Source organism: Chrysemys picta, chromosome 3, assembly GCF_011386835.1.
Source record: "Chrysemys picta bellii isolate R12L10 chromosome 3, ASM1138683v2, whole genome shotgun sequence".
Classification (NCBI taxonomy): domain Eukaryota; kingdom Metazoa; phylum Chordata; order Testudines; family Emydidae; genus Chrysemys; species Chrysemys picta.
Genome location: NC_088793.1, coordinates 158164123 through 158178972, shown reverse-complemented (window position 1 = coordinate 158178972; position 14850 = coordinate 158164123). Strand labels below are relative to the sequence as shown.

General features: G+C 45.8%; 1 protein-coding gene across 1 annotated transcript in view; it reads left to right on the top strand.

The window, feature by feature from the left end:
- DNAH14 (dynein axonemal heavy chain 14) overlaps positions 1-14850 on the top strand; it is a 530612-nt gene that overhangs the window by 271655 nt on the left and 244107 nt on the right. The gene's annotated exons all lie outside the window — the stretch shown is intronic.

Sequence of the window (14850 nt, the reverse complement as noted above, 5' to 3'; positions counted from 1 at the left end):
CAGAGAGCTGCAGATCCTAATCACATGTAGAATTTGGGACTGTCCCACAAATTTGGAAGCCTCCAAAAAAAAAAAAAAAACAATTACCCTGTTTTAGATGCAAGCATTGTTGGTTCCAAAAGAATCTTTGCTTTTAAATCTTCAAGCTGCTATGTTTAATAAATGAAATTTGTGCTGCAGAACTCCCAGCCCCGTGGGGGCCTGCCTAAATTATGGCAGCCTTCTGGGGCTTTCCTATGGGCTAATTGCACTGCCCAGAACCTTGGCAGTACTCTGTGCTGTGGCCCTGCCCCTGACATGCCCTTACACCAAAACTTGTTGAGGGGGGTTTGGAAGGAAACTTTACAGCTTTGTTCCTTAATTCTTGTACTAAAGGAATCTTCTCACAGCCCGAACGGGGACTTTTAAAGCTCCTTTAATCTTTGGTCCTTTTAACTTGTGTAGAGAGGATGGGGTGGGGTTGAAGATCTTACCAAATATACTTATGGCCCAATCCTATGGGTAAAATACTTTGTGGCTTATTGCTGTGTTCAAAGAAGTTCCTCTGAAGGGTAGCAAGTCCTGAGCTAAAGCAGCAAATACTATATACAATGGAGAAGTCAGAAATGCATTTATATATCTGGTCATATGTGATGTGCATGTTTTCTGCATGTGCTGTGTTTTGCATGAGTCAGTGATATGGAGCTAGTAATAAGGGTTTGTACATGTGCATAGGGGGCTTGCTTACAGTTAACATTTTTTGGCAGTTGTCATTTCTTGCATTTGGTAAATATTTTTGAAAACCAAACACAAGAAATGTAAATTAATAAATCTAGAGGTAGAAATTAAAAAGCTCCCCACCTCACTCCAAAGTTAAAAATTTGAAATAAACTATTGCTGCATCGCTGTTGAGATTGAAGCCATTAATCCTTCAACTGCATGACTCTAGTTTGCAGGATCTCCAACTTCCACACATATAACAAGTTATCTCAGTTGGCACAAGAATCACAAATCTAAGGGAATAGATGGACTCTCAGATTTGTGTATGTTACTTTCCTGAGCTGAGTGCTATTATATATTTGTATATAAATTTATACATGGTACAAGTATATTTTATCTCCTAACACAAGTAACTGCATAAGGCCAATTCCTCCTGGTCTGAAGGTGAAGTAATCAGTAGGTTTGAATGGCTGAAAAACAAGAAGCCTGGAATCTAGCCCAAAGAGTATCTCTTTTTTTTTTTTTTTTTTTTTTGCTTTAACCTTATCACCTCCAACAGATCCTACATTTCTAGCGTCTCCCTGGTGCACTTCAGGTGCACTTGTGCCCTTGGCCTTTGATCAGAGATTTTTGGTAGCAGTGCCCATTGTGCTCACGAATGTGCCCACACAACTTCATGCTCTGCACTGAACTTATATGAGGTAAACCACCCTCAGTTCCTTCTCAACTGCCTTTGGCCCAAGACAGAGTCAGCACTTCCTTCAAGGCTATGTCCCCTTCTCTCCCCCCACCCCCCCAAAAAAAATAGAAATTAAGCTTAAACTACTAGAGATGGAGCAATCTTTACATCCAGCTTTGGATCCAGAAGCAGAGGACCTTCCTGTACACAGACTTCCCAATACAACTAGTGCTCTGTCCACATCAACATCTCAGTCACCAGAGACCAGTGGAGAGAGAGGCGGTACTGCAGCACCAAGTACATGTACAGTACCAAAGTCCTCATTTACATCTGTCTCTAAGCAGAAGTAGGTAAGGAATGAATCTTAATAACAATCTCGATCACCATCTTACGAGAAGGCTATAGAAATCTCAGGTCCCAAGGGGAGTTCAATGCAGGCTCCAAGTGAGACTGGTACTGCAAAGGCAAAGAGTAGTCAGACATCTAAGATAGACTTGGTACTGAGTTCGGATACCTGTACCCAGATCGGCAGAGACAGGGTTGAAAAGACCAGCCTAGCCCTGAACAATAATCAGTACCTATAATAAGAAAATCAACAGTACCAAAGACTGCTCACCTATCTACAATACTGAGGAAATCCCATTCCAAGTGCTTAGTACCAGGTGCATCAGTACCAAAGCTGTCCTCCACAGGTTCCCACTCAACTCAATCTTTGATGGCATCAGTACTGCAAGAGTTTAGGTACCCTATGGATCTGGAAAATATCTTCTGAGCCAGAGTCTCCTCTCTTAACAAGTGAAGGCTTGTCAGTGTCAAGACTCTCCCAGTCACTGATCCCTCTGTCACCCAGAGCATCACACTGGCCCTTATCTACTCTGGAAGCCAAACAGCTGTCTCCCCCCCCTTAGAGTATGTAGAAGAGGACTCATCAGACTCTCAAATTTTGGTGCAAATTTCCCCTACCGATTTTAGATCACATCGCTCTCCCTCCTAAACGGATGTATTATAGGAGGATAGACCTAAAATGACTCCCACATGGCAGGTACACAGATGGCTGCTTCCACCTATGCCATTTGGGCCTTGCTGGGAGCCATGGGAATTCTATCACCAAAAGTTTATCTCAAGGTCCTCGCAACTCCAGAGGGAGCAGAGAAGAGCCAATTCTTCTCAACCCCCTTTACCACCACTTATGCTAGAGGAAGAGATCTTTGAGGAACAAGACATAAGGACTAATAAGGATAATATTTCCTCATCATCTCCTGGTGTAGCTCTCATGCCTCCACCACCTTCTATGGTGGATGACTTAAGGAAGTTTCACAAGCTGATGGAGCGGATTACTGACACTGCAGATTCCATTGGAGGAGGTTCAAAAGTCCCACCATAAACTCCTAGATATTTTACGCACTTCAATATCTATGAAAAGTCCTATTCCAGTCACTGAAGCTCTTATGGAGTCTGTTAAGACAGTTTGGCAAACCGCTCCTGCCATAGTGCCTACCTGCAAGAGGGCAAATAAAACCTATTATGTTCCAGCTATGGGATTGGAATTTCTATTTTCTTCACATGCTATTTCCCTGATGAAAGTCAGTGACTAGCTTGTGTTGTTTTAACTTCCAGGTATCTCTGGAACCTTAAGCTCCTACCAAGCTGATCTTCTGTGGTAGTAGCGGAGGCAGACAACATAACTCAAAGTCCACACCACTCAGTAAGGACCACAAGAGGCTCAGTCTTTTTGGTCATACTGTATAACCTCAGAGTTACAAACTAATCAGTTAACCACACACCTCATTTGGAACTGGAAGTACACAATCAGGCAGCAACAGAGACACTCAAAAATATAGTACAATACTGTGTTAAATGTAAACTACTAAAAAAAAGGGAAAGCAGCATTTTTCTTCTTCATAGTAAAGTTTCAAAGCTGTATTAAGTCAATGTTCAGTTGTAAACTATTGAAAGAACAACCATAATGTTTTGATCAGAGTTACGAACATTTCAGAGTTATGAACAATCTCAATTCCTGAGGTGTTCGTAACTCTAAGGTTCTACTGTAAATCCTACACTTCAGCCACACTTCAGTTCAGGATAACAATCCAAATGACTCATGGCCAAATATGACTATTTAAATGATAACAAATTCAATTCTTTTGTTGAGCATCTGCCAGAACAACATCAGGACCAGTTTAAGTCCATTATACGAGATGGTCAATTCCTGGCAAAGACATTGCTCCAGGCTTCCTTAGATGCAGCAGATACTGCTGCATGGGCTATCTCCACTGCAGTGGTCATGAGAAGAGCATCTTGACTACAGCTGTCGGGCTTTACAAGAGTGGTTCAGAGTACTGTCAAAGACCTTCCGTTTTACAGTCTTTGTGGACTTTGAGGACTTGACGGATACAACTCTCCACACTTAAAAGGACTCAAGAGTCATGCTGCAATCTCTAGAGATTTACATTCCTGTAAATAAGAGGAGATTTAGTAGTTCTCAGATGGTGCAAGTAGCATGCCCAGCCCCATATTCAACATATCATAGACCCTCTGAACCCCTGGCCAAGAGACAAAAAAAGAAACCACCTTCAGCTACATCTCCTCCAAGTGACAGTTTTGATGGCTTGGTCGAGAGTCTCAGCCCTCCAGTTGACAAGGTCTTACCAGCTGCAACATCTTACCCTCCTTTTCGATGCCTCCTTTCCCTTTTTCAGGATGCATGGGAGCATATGTTAGCTTACTGAGAGCAGGCAGCAGGCCTAGGGCCTGGGGTCAGAGCCATAATCAGTCATTGGGAAGCAAAGCCAAGGGTCAAACCGGAAGGCAGGAACTGGGTACCAAAGCCAAGGGTTGAGCCAGAGTCCATAGTCAGGAGCCAAAGCCAAGAGTCATAAACGGAGGTCAGGAACTGGAGGAAGCAAGATATCAGACAAGGTGGGGTTCAAGGCAGGGGGCAAAGCAGGAACAGAGTAACGCAAGAGCAAGCACAGTGTGCATTGAGAAGCCAGTGAGCTGCTGCTAGCTTAAGAGCCAGCCTGCTGGCCTCTGCAGCCAATCAGATTGCGTGGCTAATCAGGCAGCCTGTTGCACTGATGACGCTGCCCATAGACTACCTCTGTTGCAGGCTGTGAGTCCTGACTGCATATAACATGAGGCAAATGGGTTTTGGAAGCCATAACATCTGGTTACACTATCCATTTCAAATCTATCCCTCCTACTTCTCCCCGCCCCCTTCCCTCTTCATCCTGTCTTACCATCAATTGCTAGAGCAAGAGGTGACCTCTCTTCTAAGTTTAGGAGCAATAGAACCAGTTTTTGCGCAACACTGGGGAAGGAGATTCTATTCAAAGTATTTTATGATCCCCAAAAAGGATGGAGGCCAATTTTAGACCTCAGGTCTCTAAATAAATATGTAAAGCAACAAAAATTCAGAATAGTGACCCTTACAGCAATAATTCCTTCATTAGAAATAGGAGATTTCTGGGTCAGGAGTTGCAAACCAGACATATTTTCATGCCACTATTCATCCTTCACAAAAGAGGTTTCTTTGTTTTCTAATAAACAAGGAGCACTACCAATACAGGGTGCTCCCTTTCAGCCTATCTTCATAGCCAATATTTTCGAAGATTCTGTCTGTAGTTGCCGCTCCCTTGTGTTGTCTGGGTATAATTGTTTTCCCATACCTAGACCATTGGTTGACAGATTCTATCAGGAAGTGTCGATTTCAGTAAAGATCACATGTTCCCTGTTTCACCGCCTAGGCCAGGGGTCGGCAACCTACGGCACGTGTGCCAAACACGGCACGTGAGCCGATTCTGAGTGGCATGTAGCTCCCTGCCGCAGTCCCGGCCCCCAGCCTCACTCAGCCCCCCCGCCCATCGTTCTCCCCTGTGGGGGCAGGAGACAGAAGCTTGGTTCTGTGGCAGCCAAGCTTCCCCCTCCCCTGCTTCTTCCCCCAGCGTGGTGCTTTCCAGCCCCGCCTCCTCTCCATCCCTGGCCAATCAGCTGATGGCCCTAGCGAGGGGGAGGGGGAAGAACGGCAGCATGCACACAGCTCCGTAGAGGACGCAGAGAGAGGTAGGGACGGAGCCTGGGGGAAGGGAGTGGAACAGGGCATATCCCTTCCAGCCCCCTGCCTTGAGCCGCTCAGAGCAGGGGGCTGGGAGCACCCCCACGAGCTGAGCACCCCAGGCTTCTGCCCTGCACCCCCCACATCCCCCAGCCCTCTGCCCTGAACCCCCCACCCCAACACACACCCGGCCTTCTGGCCTGCACCCCCCCACACACGCAGCCCTCTGCCCTGAACCCCCCACACCCCAACACACACCCAGCCTTCTGCCCTGCACCACCCACAGCCCTCTGCCCTGATCTCTGAACCTCCCCACACACACCCCAGCCTTCTGCCTTGAACCCCCTCCCCCAGCCCTCTGCCCTGACCCCTGAAACACCCCTCCCCCCAGGTCTGATGTCCCGGCCGCAGGCCCTAATCAGCCCTCTGCTGGCCTAGGTGAACAGAACCCCAGGCTGGCAGCGAGCTGAGCAGGCTGGTGGCGTAAGATCAGCATTTTAATTTAATTTTAAATGACGCTTCTTAAACATTTAGAAAACTTTGTTTACTTTACATACAATAGTTTAGTTATATAATATAGACTTATAGAAAGAGACCTTCTAAAAATGTTAAAATGTATTACCGGCACCCGAAACCTTAAATTAAATTAGAGTGAACAAATGAAGACTCGGCACACCACTTCTGAAAGGTTGCCAACCCCTGGTCTAGGCCTTCAAATGAACATTAAAAGTCTGTTTTGACTTCACTACAGCATCAGGATTTCATAGGCACTTCCCAGGATGCAGTGACAAACAGAACATACCTGCCGTCCAGCAGATTTCTCATACTAGTGAATCTCATATCAAAGTCTCAGAGCAGTCCTCAAGTAACAATAAGAGATTGTCTTCAACTGCTGGGACACATCATCTTGCATCTGTGTAGGGCAGCATGCCACATTACATCTCTGAGGTGTGCAGAGATGGCTTCAAACTGTTTACAAGCAAAGCAAACACAGTCTAGGCAGGTTACTGGCTGTTCCCCAATGGGAACTATAATCACTCAACTGGTGAAAGGACCCAACCAAAACCTGTGCAGATGTTGTGTTCTTGCACATTCCCCCTATCGTAGTGATAACATCATATGCTTCACTTTTGGGTTGGAAGGGTACATCTGGGACATCACAAGGTACAGGAAAAATGCAGCTTCTCCACATCAATCTTCTGCAATTGAGAGCTGTCAAAAATGCTTGCCAATGCTTTCTGCCTCTAATCAAGTCAAAGTCATTAAAGATAATGACAGACAATGTGGCTGTATTATATAAACCGTCAGGGAGGCGCACATTCCCCATCTGTCTGTGCTGAAGCGATAAAACTCAGGAACTGGTGCATAGCCAACCAAATAGTCATCTCAGATTCTTACCTTCACACTATTCAGACTATTCATGGCAGACAACCTCAGCAGACATTTCTTTCTAAATTACAAATGGGAACTGAACTCCGGTGTCCTCCGCAAGATATTCTTAAGCCTGAGGATTCCTGGAGGTCGATCTGTTTGCTGCGGCAGCCAACACAGAAGGGGGCTCTCCCTAATTCATAGGAGTCTGTAACACAGTGGGACTCACCCCTGCGGTGCCTCCTGCTGGTTTCTGTTGGGAATTAGCTCTCCAGCTGTTGGCACGCCCTGTGCAGGCCAGTGTCCCGCTACCGCTTGGCCCCAGTGCCCCTCCCGGACCCAGTGCCCTGTTGTCTGGGGTGTTGTCCCCTGGCAATAACCCCTCACAGCTTTGGGTCTCCCAATCCCAGGGGAACCCCCACCCACTATCCCCACTTTGCCTCAGTCTTGGCTACTGCCCAGTCTCCATCTAGCCCCTGTTCACTGGGGCAGACTGCAGTATAAGCCACTCATCACAGGCAAAGGGGTTTGGACCTGCCGCCTTTGCCTACCCAAGGGCTGCCCCCTGCAACCCAGTACCTAATAGGCCTTACCAGACCTGAAGCCTGGGGCTTTCCTAGGCCGGAGCTCCCAACTCCTGTGGCCCTTCCCCAGCCCTGCTCCCAATCTAGATGTCTGGTTAAGCTCCCTGCAGCCAGGCCCTTCTCTCTCTGAATGCAGAGAGAGTGTGTCTCTGGACCTCTAGCTCACAGCCTTTTTATACAGGCCAGCTGAGGCCTGATTGGGGCATGGCCCTGCTGCAGCCACTTCCCCAATCAGCCCAGCTTTTCCCCTGCCACAGCCCTCTCCCAGGGCTGTTTTAAGCCCTTCCAGGCTGGAGCGGGGGACCACCCCGCTACAGAGTCATAGAATCATAGACTATCAGGGTTGGAAGGGACCTCAGGAGGTCATCTAGTCCAACCCCCTGCTCAAAGCAGGACCAATTCCCAACTAAATTATACTAGCCAGGGCTTTGTCAAGCCTGACCTTAAAAACCTCTAAGGAAGGAGATTCCACTACCTCCCTAGGTAACCCATTCCAGTGTTTCACCACCCTCCTAGTGAAAAAGCTTTTCCTAATATCCAACCTAAACCTCCCCCACTGCAACTTGAGACCATTACTCCTTGTTCTGTCATCTGCTACCACTGAGAACAGTCTAGATCCATCCTCTTTGGAACCCCCTTTCAGGTAGTTGAAAGCAGCTGTCAAATCCCCCCTCATTCTTCTCTTCTGCAGACTAAACAATCCCAGTTCCCTCAGCCTCTCCTCATAAGTCATGTGCTCCAGCCCCCAATCATTTTTGTTGCCCTCCGCTGGACTCTTTCCAATTTTTCCACATCCTTCTTGTAGTGTGGGGCCCAAAACTGGACACAGTACTCCAGATGAGGCCTCACAATGTTGAATAGAGAAGAATGATCACGTCCCTCGATCTGCTGGCAATGCCCCTACTTATACAACCCAAAATGCCGTTAGCCTTCTTGGCAACAAGGGCACACTCTTGACTCATATCCAGCTTCTCGTCCACTGTAACCCCTAGGTCCTTTTCTGCAGAACTGCTGCCTAGCCATTCGGTCCCTAGTCTGTAGCAGTGCATGGGATTCTTCCATCCTAAGTGCAGGACTCTGCATTTGTCCTTGTTGAACCTCATCAAGTTTCTTTTGGCCCAATCCTCTAACTTGTCTAGGTCCCTCTGTATCCTATCCCTACCCTCCAGCATATCTACCACTCCTCCCAGTTTAGTGTCATCTGCAAACTTGCTGAGAGTGCAGTCCATGCCATCCTCCAGATTACACTGCTCTACAGCCAAAATGTTTCTGAAATAAATGTAGTCAAACTTTACTAATTCTGGGTCACTGAGAACGAAAATGATGCTTAAAATTATTGATTGGCTCTAGTTTTCAAGATATGCTATTGGGTCAGTATATACGACCCTTGACTTGGGAATGGCGGAGGATAAGTGAGTTATAAAGGGAAGGGATCTCAATTTAAACCAGAAATGACTAAAATAAATCTTTGACTGGATCTATAAATAAATCTATGACTGGGTTAGGACAGTACTTGCTTTTTAGGCAAAACAATGAATGATGCAATCTGAAGCTGGTATTGCATCATACATGATATGAATTGCATCATGTTATTCCTAGAAGTCATGGATGATGCAATCATAACGAAGCTTACATCACTCTGCTGAACAAATTGCCCTATATCAGCTCTAGAAATCATACATTGTCATGGTCTCTTATTTGTCAGTGTTTGATTTTGCAAAGGGACACATTTCTGTTTAGCCAAAGTGAGCAGAGATGCCTCATACTTGTGTGAACAGTGCAGATAACTTCTGCATTGCACTCAAAATTTGATGGTCACGCAGTCCATATGAAGGAAACCTATGACAACATGAAACAACTTTTGAGGTGCATAAACTATGACCAACATCAGTGGCAGCTTTGTGGCGATTTGAAGGTTGTTGCTCTCTTGCTTGGTCTGCAGACTGGATACACAAAGTACTGCTGTTTTCTCTGCGAATGGGATAGTCGTGCAAGAGATTCCCACTAAATCAAGAAAGATTAGCCACTCCAACAGTCATTGGAGCCTGGGAGGAAAAGTGTTCAGCATCCACCACTTGTTGAATCAAGGAAGATTTTGTTACCACCCTTACACATCAAGCTGGGTCTGATGAAGAACTTTGTCAAGGCCATTGACAAAACACAAGCTGCTTTCAAGTACCTCCGTGGAAAATTTCCAAGGTTAAGTGAAGCTAAGATAAAGGAAGGTGTCTTTGTTGGTCCTCAGATTCGTGAACTTCTTCGAGATGATGCATTTGACCATGCACTGCGTGGCAAGTAAAGACGGCATGGAAAGCCTTCCAGTTAGTGTCAATAAATTTTCTCGGAAACAACAAGGCAGACAACTACAGGTTGTTGGTGGAAAACCTCCTCAAGGCATACAAAAGCCTTGGTTGCAACATGTCACTAAAGATACATTTTTTGCACTCTCATCTAGATTTTTTTCCACTGAACTGTGGAACAGTGAGCGACGAGCACGGCGAGCGATTTCACCAAGACATTGCAACAATGGAGAAACACTATCAGGGCAAATGGAGCCCATCAGTGCTTGCAGACTATTGCTGGACAGTGACAAGAGATGCTCCATTTAATGAATACAAGAGACAAGCCAAGAAGCGCCGAGTAGACACTGAATAGGACTAAACTATGTACATAATAGTTTTTTGCCTTTTGTTTCGTAATATATTTTATTTATATAACCCTTTTGTTGATTTTTAAAGTGTTACATAAACAGGACAGGTGAAATATTATCATGCAAAGCAACCATAAACACATGGAAAGACCTAGGTTTACAATTTATGATTAAAATTCTACTATCTACAAAATATACATAGACATAAAATGTAAAAACTTAAATATCTTAGTAGCCAATCAGTTGTTTTAATTGTCATATTTGAATTCAGCACATCAAAATACATAATAAATAGCACATTTTATCTCTGAAGCGGATGACTTCTCAAAAATTGTAGACCAGGGTTATTAATGAAGATATTGAACAAAACCGGCCCCCGGACCAACCCTTGGGGCACTCCGCTTGATACCGCCTGCCAACTAGACATGGAGCCATTGATCACTACCCGTTGAGCCCGATGATCTAGCCATCTTTCTGTCCACCTTACAGTCCATTCATCCAGCCCATACTTCTTTAACTTGCTGGCAAGAATACTGTGGGAGACCGTATCAAAAGCTTTACTAAAGTCAAGGAATAACACATCCACTGCTTTCCCCTCATCCACAGAGGTAGTTATCGCCTCATAGAAGGCAATTAGGTTAGTCAGGCATGACTTGCCCTTGGTGAATCCATGCTGACTGTTCTCGATCACTTTCCTCTCCTCTAAGTGCTTCAGAATTGATTCCTTGAGGACCTGCTCCATGATTTTTCCAGGGACTGAAGTGAGGCTGACTGGCCTGTAGTTCCCCGGATCCTCCTTCTTCCCTTTTTTAAAGATGGGCACTACATTAGCCTTTTTCCAGTCATCCGGGACCCTCCCAATCGCCATGAATTTTCAGAGATAATGGCCAATGGCTCTGCAATCACATCCACCAACTCCTTTAGCACCCTGGGATGCAGCGCATCCGGCCCCATGGATTTGTGCTCATCCAGCTTTTCTAAATAGTCCCAAACCACTTATTTCTCCATAGAGGGCTGCTCACCTCCTCCCCATACTGTGCTGCACAGTGCAGCAGTCTGGGAACTGACCTTGTTCATGAAGACAGAGGCAAAAAAAGCATTGAGTGCATTAGCTTTTCCACATCCTCTGTCACTAGGTTGCCTCCCTCATTCATTAAGGGGCCCAGACTTTCCCTGACCACCTTCTTGTTGCTAACATACCTGAAGAAACCATTCTTGTTACTCTTAACATCTCTTGCTAGCTGCAACTCCAATTGTGATTTGGCCTTCCTGATTTCACTTCTGCATGCCTAAGCAATATTTTTATGCTCCTTACTGGTCATTTGTCCAATCTTCCACTTCTTGTAAGCTTCTTTTTTGTGTTTAAGATCAGCAAGGATTTCACTGTTAAGCCAAGCTCGTCACCTGCCATATTTACTATTCTTTCTACACATCGGGATGGTTTGTTCCTGAAACCTCCATAAGGATTTTTTAAAATACAGCCAGCTCTCCTGGATTCCTTTGCCCCTCATGTTATTCTCTCAGGGGATCCTGCCCATCAGTTCCCTGGGAGAGTCAAAGTCTGCTTTTCTGAAGTCCAGGGTCCGTATTCTGCTGCTCTCCTTTCTTCCTTGTGTCACGATCCTGAAGTCAACCATCTCATGGTCACTGCCTCCCAGGTTCCCATCCACTTTTGCTTCCCCTACTAATTCTTCCCTGTTTGTGAGCAGCAGGTCAAGAAAAGCTCTGCCCCTAGTTGGTTCCTCCAGCACTTACACCAGGAAATTGTCCCCTACACTTTCCAAAAACTTCCTGGATTGTCTGTACACCGCTGTATTGCTCTCCCAGCAGATATCAGGGTGATTAAAGTCTCCCATGAGAACCAGGGCCTGCAATCTAGCAACTTCTGTTAGTTGCCAGAAGAAAGCCTCATCCACCTCCTCCCCCTGGTCTGGTGGTCTATAGCAGACTCCCACCACAACATCACCCTTGTTGCTCACACTTCTGAACTTAATCCAGAGACTCTCGTGTTTTTCTGCAGTTTCATACCGGAGCTCTGAGCAGTCATACTGCTCTCTTACATACAATGCAACTCCCCCACCTTTTCTGCCCTGCCTGTCCTTCCTGAACAGTTTATATCCCTCCATGACAGTACTCCACTCATGTGAGTTATCCCACCAAGTCTCTATTATTCCAATCACATCATAGTTCCTTGACATAGTTCCTATGCCAGGACCTCCAGTTCTCTCTGCTTGTTTCCCAGGCTTCTTGCATTTGTGTATAGGCACTTAAGATAACTCGCTGATTGTCCTGCTTTCTCAGTATGAGACAGGAGTCCTCCCCTCTTGCGCTCTTCTGCTTGTGCTTCCTCTCAGTATCCCATTTCCCCACTTACCTCAGGGCTTTGGTCTCCTTCCCTCGGTGAACCTAGTTTAAAGCCCTCCTCACTAGGTTAGCCAGTCTGCTTGCAAAGATGCTCTTCCCTCTCTTCATTAGGTGGAGCCCGTCTTTGCCTAGAACTCCTCCTTCTTGGAACACCATCCCATGGTCAAAGAATCCAAAGCCTTCTCTCCGACACCACCTGCTTAGCCATTCATTGACTTCCATGATTTGACAGTCTCTACACAGGCCTTTTCTTTGCACAGGGAGGATGGACGAGAACGCTACTTGTGCCTCAAACTCCATTATCCTTCTTCCCAGAGCCACGTAGTCTGCAGTGATCCGCTCAAGGTCATTCTTGGCAGTATCATTGGTGCCCACGTGGAGAAGCAGAAAGGGGTAGAGATCCAAGGGCTTGATGAGTTTCGGCAGTCTCTCCATCACATCATGAATCTTAGCTCCTGGCAAGCAGCAGACCTCTCAGTTTTCCTGGTCGGGGCGGCAGTTAGATGACTGAGTCCCCCTGAGAAGGGAGTCCCTGACCACTACCAGCCTCCTCCTTCTCTTGGGAGTGGTGGTCATGGAACCCCCATCCCTAGGACAGTGCATCTCATGCGTTCCAATCGGTGGAGTGTCCTTCTGCTCCCTTCCCTCAGATGTATCATCTAGTCCACTCTCCACATTAGTACTTGTGGAGAGAATATGAAAATGGTTGCTCACCTGTATCTCCATTGCTGGTATATGGACGCTCCTCTTTCTTCTTCTGGAGGTCACATGTCGCCAAATTTCTTCACCGTCCCTCTGTCCCCGCTGCGCAGCCTGCTCTGATTCTTCAGAATGTTGTGCCTGTAGAAGCATATCCTGACATCTGTTCAGGAAATCTTCATTTTCTCTTATGCAGCGCAGGGTTGATACTTGTTTCTCCAGACCTCGAACCTTCTCTTCCAATATGGAGACCAGCTTGCACTTTGTACAGACAAAGTCGCTTCTGTCCTGTGGAAGAAAGACAAACATGGCACAACCTGTGCAGGTTACAACAGCTGAATGCTCACCTTCCATATTACCTTCCTTCTAAGAGCTTCCTCAGCTGTTGCAGTAACTACTCAGAGAAGCCCGCAAGATTAAAGCCTCAGTGCGCTCTACCCAGGCGAACTCCCAGGAAAACTCCCTCTATTAGCCTCCGCTGTTTGCCGCTCAGCTGGTTTGCTGCTGACTGCCTTTTTATAACAGTCAGGCCCACTCAAGACCCACCAGGAACAAAGCACTCCCAATTCACACTTTTCAAACAATCAAGCAAGCACACGGTCAAACTGACAAACTGTCCCCACAACAGACACTCAGATACTCACCAACACAGCCCCCCTAATGCAGCACTTAGTGTGCCTCGTCTTGGACAGATCCCAGGCAGACTCTGTTACTCTCCGCTGTTCGCCATGTTCCTCATCTCATGGACTATAAGACTTCTTTATGCTTATCCACCAACATTATTACTGTTAAATGTTATCAATAAGATCAAGCCAGATTCTGTCTATATTGATTGGACCAATGTGGCCAAGACAAGTCTGGTATCCCTATTTGATCCCACTCGCCTCTCGCCCTTCATGGAGGTTTCCGATCAGTTCTCACCTACTGACCCAGGATGACGACTGAACACTTCAACCTGCAGATTCTGAGGCTCTAAAACATGATTCATTAGTTCTCAGGAATAGAGATATCCCATTCATCAGAGGTACAACATATTTTATTGAATAGAGAAAAGAATCAATAATAAATGAATAGCTTCAGAAATGGAAAGATATTATCTTTGGTGTAACTGTCATCAGATTTTGCCAACTCACTCTCCTCTTCCCAGGGTACTGGATTACCTATTGGAACTGAAAATATTGGGTCTTTCTCTGAATTCCAATAGGGTTCCTTTAGCAACAGTAATCGCTTTTCACACACCTGTAGGGTTTTTTTTCACTCTTTGCTTATCCAGCTTGAGCAAGATTCCTAAGAGGTTTATTGAATATCTCCCCACAAATAAGAGATCTTACTCCAAGCTGGAACTTGAAGCTACTACTTAATTGCCTTATGAAACACAATTTTGAGCCACTAGCTACATGTTCTTTATTAGATTAGACAACCTTCATGGTAGCAATCACTTCTGCACTAAGGAGGGGAGGATTGGGAGTCGTAATAGCAGACCCCCCATTTATGGTATTTACCAGAAAGTGTCACTACGGGCACATCCAAGATTTTTACCCAAGGTGTCCTTAGAATTTCATATTAATCAAACCTTTCACCTGCCAGTTTTTCCCCCCCCCAGAACCACACTTGACTACTGAAGAAGCCATATTCCATACCAGATTCGGGGTTAGTCAATTATTTTTGTCAAGGTGAAAATTTCTTGGTCAAGATATAGTCCTGATCCAGACACCAGAGAAAGTAATAAAATAACAATATTGACAATAAG